Raw genomic sequence first — 8,477 nt, 5'->3', positions numbered from 1 at the left:
GAAAGTCAATCCAAGGCACCATTCTTATGCAAGCAATCTGTTTTACCAATCAGTCACTAAAATCTGGCTGGAGAAGGAATGCAAGTGAGCTCCTTAACAAGAATCAGGAAGTCTTCCACAAAAGAGAAGAGTAGGGCCAGTGAGAAGTGAGCAACAGAAAATCATCACTGTCCTTCAGTTGCTCATTAGTCAGGAATAAAAGGCCTGGCAAAGAGCTCAACCCCTCACACCCAGCTTTCCCAGAACTGTTATCTCCTGCTTCTTTCTCATAGGTCATGAATTGAAGTCTGTCCAATTATCACCCCTCTTGCACCATGTTTTGTAGCTAAGTTGCAGGTCTTAACTTTTCTTTTTTAAATACTACATATTGATCTTTTATACTAGGAAGACTTGTCAGTAATTAGCTATGAGAACAAGAGAAAGAGAAACCATATCAGTTCCAGCTAATTGATTGTAATATAACAACATCCAGCATTTGGATGCACATCTGTGGTATTTGACCCATAGTCAATCTATTAAATCGGTGAACTTTAGCGGCATGTGTGTATAGATATACCTTTTAAGTTTTGCCTGCAGCCTTCTCTTTCAATTTGCCCTTTCTCTCTGAGAAATGTCTCTACACAATGACACGAAAGCAGTCCAGAATTCTACCTGCATTACTTTGTCTTCCCTCCAATAGAAAAAAAGCTTTAGTGTCCTACTTGCACAATTTCTTGAAACATTTCTGGGGTTCTAGGTGAGCTATTCTAACTAGCTAACTCCTTCTCCACTACAGTCACAAATCACATGAAGTGCTTACTTGAGATTCATTGAAACTCCTCTGGTTAGCTGAATAGTTCTTACAGACTACTAAATAGAAATGCAGTGCTGTATTTTAAACTTTAGCTTTTACTTTTTAATAAACCTGAATAAAGTGTAATGTCCTTGTCAAAGTCATGCGATGAAGGCAATATGCAAATATTAAATGTGAGAATGGAGAATAACTGAAAGGTATTAAGTAGAAACTGCAAGTAACTGCTGACAGTGCCTGAAAGCTAATGATGCTAATTAACGATATTCCCAGGGATAGGTCAACAGAAGGAATGGGGAACGCAATAGCACAGGCTTGACTTTTCTGCTTTCTTCATAGAATTCTTATCAAATATAAATTAAGTCAGAAAATGCCACTCTTTAATTAGGGTGGCTAAATAGCAAAGAGAAGACAAAGTAAACAAGCAGTGGTATCTTCCTCATAATCAATTCAAACAGCTCCTCGTGTTCATTCAATTAAGCTTGCAATATAAACGTACCATGCATTTCCCTTTCCTTTATTAGCTATCAATGAAACAGACCAAGTCTAAGTTACATGATTATTTAGCCAAGGTGATGGATTCAGTATATTTTAGAACATATGAATACTATGAAAAACAGAGTGGTGGTAGTATGTGTCTGTCTTTAGGGGTTTGTATACCCGTTCTATTAGTAAGTTACAAGTCAAAGTAGATTCAGGGTTATCAAATTCCAAATAATACAAGAACCTTCTCTTCAAACAACTTACAATCTTAACAACGGAGTAGAGGACAGATGAAAGAAAGCCACATTACAAAGTCTGAACGTAAATTAATAATTTTCTGGACAAGACTAACACCACAGTTTCAAACAACACTTAGCTAACAAAGTCACTGCAGATATGTAGGTGGTAGGACTTACCAGGAAGTCACAGCAACACTTTAATTGGGTTTTGATTCAAAAGGTATTTATTCCTCTAAAACGCTACCATTTCTGTTTCTCTTGCTTTGACCCTGAAGAATCAAAAAATTTGCAAGACAAACCACATCAAAACAATTATTTCTCACATGAATGTGTTTAAAATAATGGAAAAATAAATGCACGTTTCAGGAGATGGTATTCCTTACTAGTAGACTTAAAAACATGTACAGCAAAACAGACATGAGGCAAGTTGTTCAAGGTACAAAGCCTTTACGAGGGGGAAACAACAGCAGAAGGATAGCCTGGTATTTTTTGAGAAACACTGTGTAGGCATAAACACTAACTCAGGTGGCACCCACATTTAGAAATGGCAGGTACCAGTTCCATACTGTGATCTTTTAGTCCAAGAATCCCTTACTGGAGAAAGCAGAGAAAGCTGTGTAGGAAGGATGGCCTAAGTTAAAATGCCAAGAGGGACATTACATCAAGAGTATCGGCTACAAGGGAGTTAATCAGGGAATCAAGTGGGAAGCAATGATGACATGGCAGCAGCCACAACTCAGCAAGCACGCACCGTGCTTCAGAATAACAACTCTGTGCAGTTTTGCTTGATTTGGAGGTACAGGACTGGCTACTGGTACCACAAACAGACTGGGAATACCAAGTTCTTTGACAGTATGAAAGTCCTCAAGTGGTAAACATTAGAAGTCACTTAATGTGTGTACTGATCTCTACTTTGGTTCCCCCATTTGTAATTTTTTCTTGTTCAAACTGATGGATGAACCTAATGCTATTAATTATTTCCAGGGTATGCCCTTCAGAATTGTATTGCTTTCCCCATATACAGTACTTCTGTCCAGAGACTCCCTTACTTCATTAAGATGGAAAGTCATTTCAGTCACAAAAAGCCAGAGTAATTGTGTTTTAATCAACTGAAGTGCACACAAGCTGCTACCATCATAAGTACTCCATGACACAAATGCAGCACAATACTGCATTGCCTGCTGCCTATGGGATGGTGAAACTGCAGATTTGCCTGGTTTAGAAACATGAAGCTCACTGTTTTACTTCGATTCAACGCCTACCTCCCTGAAGTTGACTGGGATTGAAAAGCACAAGATCAATATGAAGGAATTCAGTTTGTGCACAATATGAGCACAGGAGAAGGGAAAATGAGGGTGAATGGCTATCTTTTTGGAAGTATTCTACTTCACCACAACTGCTTAAGAATAAGCCATAAGTCAGAGTTCAAAGTTCTTCAAATATATTGCATTTAAACTATTAAAAACTGCATGCTTGGCAATAGTAGAATTGAAAGAAAAAGCTAAGAACTCAGAAAGAATGAGTTATCAGATTTACAAAGAAACTCACATATGAAAGGAGGCTCATAAAGAGATAAAAATAACCCTAACTCTCAGTAGCTTAGCAAACTTCTTATGCCTTCCCAAAACAGGGGAAAAAGCAGCTTTTTACTCAAAGAGTCATGCCTAACTACTTAGATCTCCAAAGGGCTGCTTTGGAGATGGGGAAATAGCCACAGAAACATTCTATCTGCGCAAAGGAAATAACCATCAAACCTGTCTGTTAACTTTTCAGCTCCTTTAAATCAGCAAGATGGACTTAAGAATCAGGTTCTTTGTTGCAAAGTATAATGGGAGATCGATGTCGCATACCAGAACCATGGAGGCATGAGAACATAAGAAGGTTTAACTTCTGCACAGCAAACAAATAAACATTGGTTTATTTAACTGCACTCAAAGAAATATTTTTTCTATAAATCTTACTTTAAATGCAGTTTATTTTTAATAGAATAAAAATTCAGTCCTGTCAGATGTTGCTGTTCATGAACATCCCTCTGAAGAGTACAAAATATCCCAGCTAGATTTTCCCTATAAGAGATTTTTATTTTATTTTTTTTTTTTAGCATCAACATTGCTGGCAAGGACAACAGTAAAGCAATAGGACACAAATAAGTTTCAAATTGAGAAGGATCAATTAAAATGGAGTTAATCAAATGCAGACATTCTTGTTTCTGGAAATATTACAAGCTTAGCTTTTGTTACACTCTCAAAAGTGCTGGATTACAGAGTCAGGGTAGAGATGAGCCAAGACTCAGAATTCTTTATACAGGGAAAGAAAGGTGAAGGAAAGGAAATGATTGGAAAGAACAGAAGCATGAATATTAAGAGCAGGAACAGTACCAAAAAAAAAAAAAGGCTGTAAATGTTAGCCAAACCCAGAGATTGTAGAAAGCATTGAAGAGGAGCCAATAACTGCATCTGGAGAAATATTAACATTGCACCATGGAAGCCAAAAGAACTACTCTCAAGTTAACAGTTCTTGTTCTCCATCATGGCTATAAAAATCAGGACTGCCCTGGAACACACGCCACCTACCAGGGGCAAAAATATGTCACAGTAAGGTTCTTCAAGAAGTTGCAGCTTTATACTGCATGCAGCCTACATGCCCTTTAGTGAAGCTTACTGAAGTATCCTTCTGTCAGCAGCTCAGTCCCCAAGCCTACTTGGCCAGCTTCACACAAGTTGGAAACGTTTCTACAGTCCACTGACATGCAGCATGTTAAGGATACACTCATCCAACTGCCTGGACAGCATGTAAGTGAGAATCTGGTACACTCAGAGATGTGCAGCAGAATCTGGGCCTCAAAACCTTAGTCTTCAGGGGATAAACTACATCGCACTACTTGAGCAATCAACTGCAATGTGGTGAACTGAACATCATGATTAGAAGTCAGATACCTGCATTCTAATCCAGGTATTACTAAAGACTCACAGTAAGAGTCCAGATTTAAATTTTTCAGAGTAAAATTTGACTGGTAACATGGGGGTTTCAGACAATCAATATTTGAGTTTGCAATTCAAAACGTGACAACATAAAAATCAGATCAGTTTGCAAAATGCAGCTATTAGCCTCTGCTTCTCACATGTACAAGCTGGAAGAGTAATAAGTAACGTACTATGCTTTGCAATGTAAAGTAAAAAAGAAAATCACTACATAGCGCATACTGTAGCAATTGATATCAGAATCAAATTTTTCCAGAGCAGCTGCATTACAAATGAGTTACCCAATAATTTACTCTTACAATTCATCCATAAATAATTCATATATATATATATACACACACACACAATTATTCTGCCACCAAATACCAGAAGGTGCCATAAAAGTGAAAGGTGCTATGGAGACTGTGTTTGACTGCTTTCAAGATTGACAGACAGGTTCTTTGGTCAAATTGCAGGAGGCTCGACATTTTCCTGCATGCAACCTGTCATTCATAGAGAATACAGTAAAGTTTGTTTTATCTTTACCATTGTAACAATTAGTAACAGACATGAAAATAGACACTCTGTCTCAGAAATACATGACTTCACAAGCCTCTGTAAAACATGATGATGCATGTCCTGTCACTACGCATTTAGCTTTGACAAGGGGCTCAGCAGCGTATCGTTTAACCAGAGCATTCACCGTAAAAGTTTATTCATCTGTGGGAAGTGACACTGCATACTTGCAGCTTCACTGAGGAGTCAAAGAGGTTAGATTATATAGATTCACTGTATAGGTTTGCTTCTTTCTTGATGCACAATTAAAGAAGGTTCAGCAAAGCTGCAGCACATCTTAACTTTGCCTCATTAATTTCATCTGTATTAAAATGAGGTACTGTGTATGTAGCTTAGATGAGGACTTTTGAAGAGTTTTTCCCTGATCAGATAAACTATAAATTTTTGTTATAAAAAGGATACATACATAGTATACAGTTAAAACAGATACACACATACAAATTTTGTTCTATTAATTAGGCCTCAATTTCAAAATAAAAGCTTTTCTAACAAGAGGTTTGTATACTTTAGAAGTATTCCAAATATGTACACTACATATATATTTTACATATATGCAAGAACAAATCATTTACAACGATAGCAATCTTATTGAAGAAACTTAACCATTTAAGAAATTTACTTCAAATATGTAAACAATTAGACACCAGAGTAAGTTAGGATGAGAAATGAGTAGTTCTTTTATACTGTACAAGCTAAGAGTTCATTTTAAAATGACAAAAAATTGGAAAAAGATGATCTGATCAGTATTTTGGGGAAAATTCTTTTCAAACTAAAAATTTTTCTTGCTAATCAGAATTCTGAGTACTAGTCTATTATTCATTCTGCAATTAAGTACGTGGTGTTGTCTTTGAGTAAAGATCTGAGATTGGAGCACATGTGGATAGGACACTTGACACAGCTGTTCATGCAGCGATAGTAACAGCCCTTCCATAGGACATTTCACAAATCAGCTAGGATGAAGCAAACAAGTATACACTGCTCACAGAAGCCCATTAAGGGATGGAGTCACAGATGCAGAGTTGAAGTTATCACTTTTATTAAAAAAATTTCAGCTGTAGTGTAGTCTCAGAACAGAGGAAAACACCAGAGGCAAACCAAAATTAGGTCTTGAAGCAGAGACAGAGGAAAAGGCAGAGAGGCAAAGCTATGTGATATTATACAGGGAAGATGAAGGCCATTTTATTGTGTTGCTAGTAGTATTTAAAAAAAAAGCTCACAATGGGTTTCACTATATAGTAGGACTGGATGACGGATAATGCTTGTTCTTCATGAAAGACAACAAATGCAGACATAAAACACTGGCCAAGCTTAGGTCTGGAAAATCATGGTTGCACAAGGGGAAGAGAAAAGAACACCATGAAAACTGACAAATTATGTACAATTGATAGAACGAATCAGTCTCAGCTATTCTCTCTGAGCACTAGTGAGATGTTGGTCATCATTCTGTCTGGCACCAAACATTTAATGATCACTAATTTGACCTGGGTGCAGCAGACACCAGTGGTTTATTTGTGGCAAAAAATGTATTACCATTTTGGCAATAATATCTGAGAGCTGGTAAGTAACATGGATAGTAAAAACGTAGCATAACATTAAAACTAGATTTTTATTACTAATATAGAAGATCTGTGCAATATAACTTCCCTGAGTTCACTGCACTTAAAAGGTTTTTTTCCATGTAGCTTTAAATCTGAAGTGACAGACTGTATCATGAGAAAGACAGCTAAAAGAAGCCAACTTTAGAAGTCACAAATTCAGAAAACATTGACGAGATTGGCAAGTGCTTCACCAAACATTTACATTAAACATGAATTGTTGTTCTGATTACATCTTAAAGCCAGTAAATGAAGAATCATTTTTTTTTAAACAGTTACTCATCTCCTACTAGCATTTATTTTTAATTTTTTGAAGCATAGCATATCAGTGCAAAGTATTCATCTCTCAAATAAGTTACCTTTATGAAACACTACTACAAAAACATAATTAGTCATAATTAACCACAAAAGAGATAGGTCTCATACCTGCTCTTTGACTTTTGGGTTTGTTTTTTTTAATTAATGGCAGATACATACCAACTTTAACAGGTAATTACACAAAGTGCGTGGTTTTGCCACAAGCTATCACTGCTCCCATTGAAGTCAGGACAAATGACCACAACTAAACAAGCCTGGGGGTGAAAAAACCTAACCCTAACTTTTACATTACAATTTCGAGACAGCAAAATGCTTCAGTATTTGCATCTGATTCTGTCCAAAATACTTGCTCAGTTTTTCAGTACGTGACCAAGTCTTTTCTCACTTATTTATGCCTTCAATTGTGAAAAACTCAAAATGCTTTCAGAAAGGAAGTGGATTTGTAGACATTATATGATTTTATGTCTTGAGCAGGGTTGCACAACCATTCTCATGTCTTACACTAGTAGGCATAAATATTTCTCCTACTGTGAACTAGTTAAATATGTAAATTCTCGGCTATGCATGTTGACAGTATTGACAGCCAATGTAAATCTCCAAGATCCATGACAGAGGATGAGGCATGACTTAACACTACTCAGTCAGGTTTAAAGAAAGACTGAAAATGAAAGATTTGAGAGGAATAAATTGGTACCGACCAGAATGGTGACTATTGTCTGTAATAACATTATGAGAATTACTAAATGCATTATATTATATATACACAAGAAACCAAAAGATATCCATAGAAAATGAGCAGAATTGAGCAGCTAACACCATCAGACTAAATTTCTTAACCATGTTAACCTTTCAAAACTGTACCTGACATATGATTTCTGCCTGTAGAAGAAATAGTGTAACAATATTCTGAATTTATAAGGAAAATAATATTTAATTTCAAGCTCTGCTACAAGAAAGCGTATAGTAAAAGTTAAGCAACTACTCCAACTAGCTGTATTAATGACGCCTTACAGCAGTGGCCTAGCAACCAACACAAATCTAGCTCAAGTGGCTTAAAGTTATGCCTTTAGGGTTAGCAAAAAAGGTTACATATGCTGACAAACAGAACATTTTCATGGTTTAAGCAGATCACGCACGCTCTAGTATAAGTTTTTTCAAAGTGCTCATGCTCAGTCTTTGCTATTCTTTTTGGACAGTGGTTTCCATACCTTCATTGCTCTGTAACATATTACACAGAAGTAGAATAAATGTGGTTCTTTAACTGATCACATCAAGAACCGGATAACAGCTCAATAACATCTCTTAGAGCCTGGTGCAACAGAATCAGTTTTAATCCTCCAGAACCCACACAAGGATGCTATAGATTAGCTCTGTTTTTCTTTACAATATACCTTCTGACCTTATTTTGCAACTCAACATTTTTGAGAAGCAGCTAGGAAAAGGTTTAAGACTCCTTCTATAAGATGCCTGGAACATATTTCTGATGAAGTAAAAATAATATGCCCTTTGCTTTTAA

The sequence above is a fragment of the Cariama cristata genome, unplaced genomic scaffold, assembly GCF_000690535.1.
Source record: "Cariama cristata isolate BGI_N322 unplaced genomic scaffold, ASM69053v1 scaffold13531, whole genome shotgun sequence".
In the NCBI taxonomy this organism is placed as follows: Eukaryota; Metazoa; Chordata; class Aves; order Cariamiformes; family Cariamidae; genus Cariama; species Cariama cristata.
Note: the sequence above shows the minus strand (reverse complement) of the source record.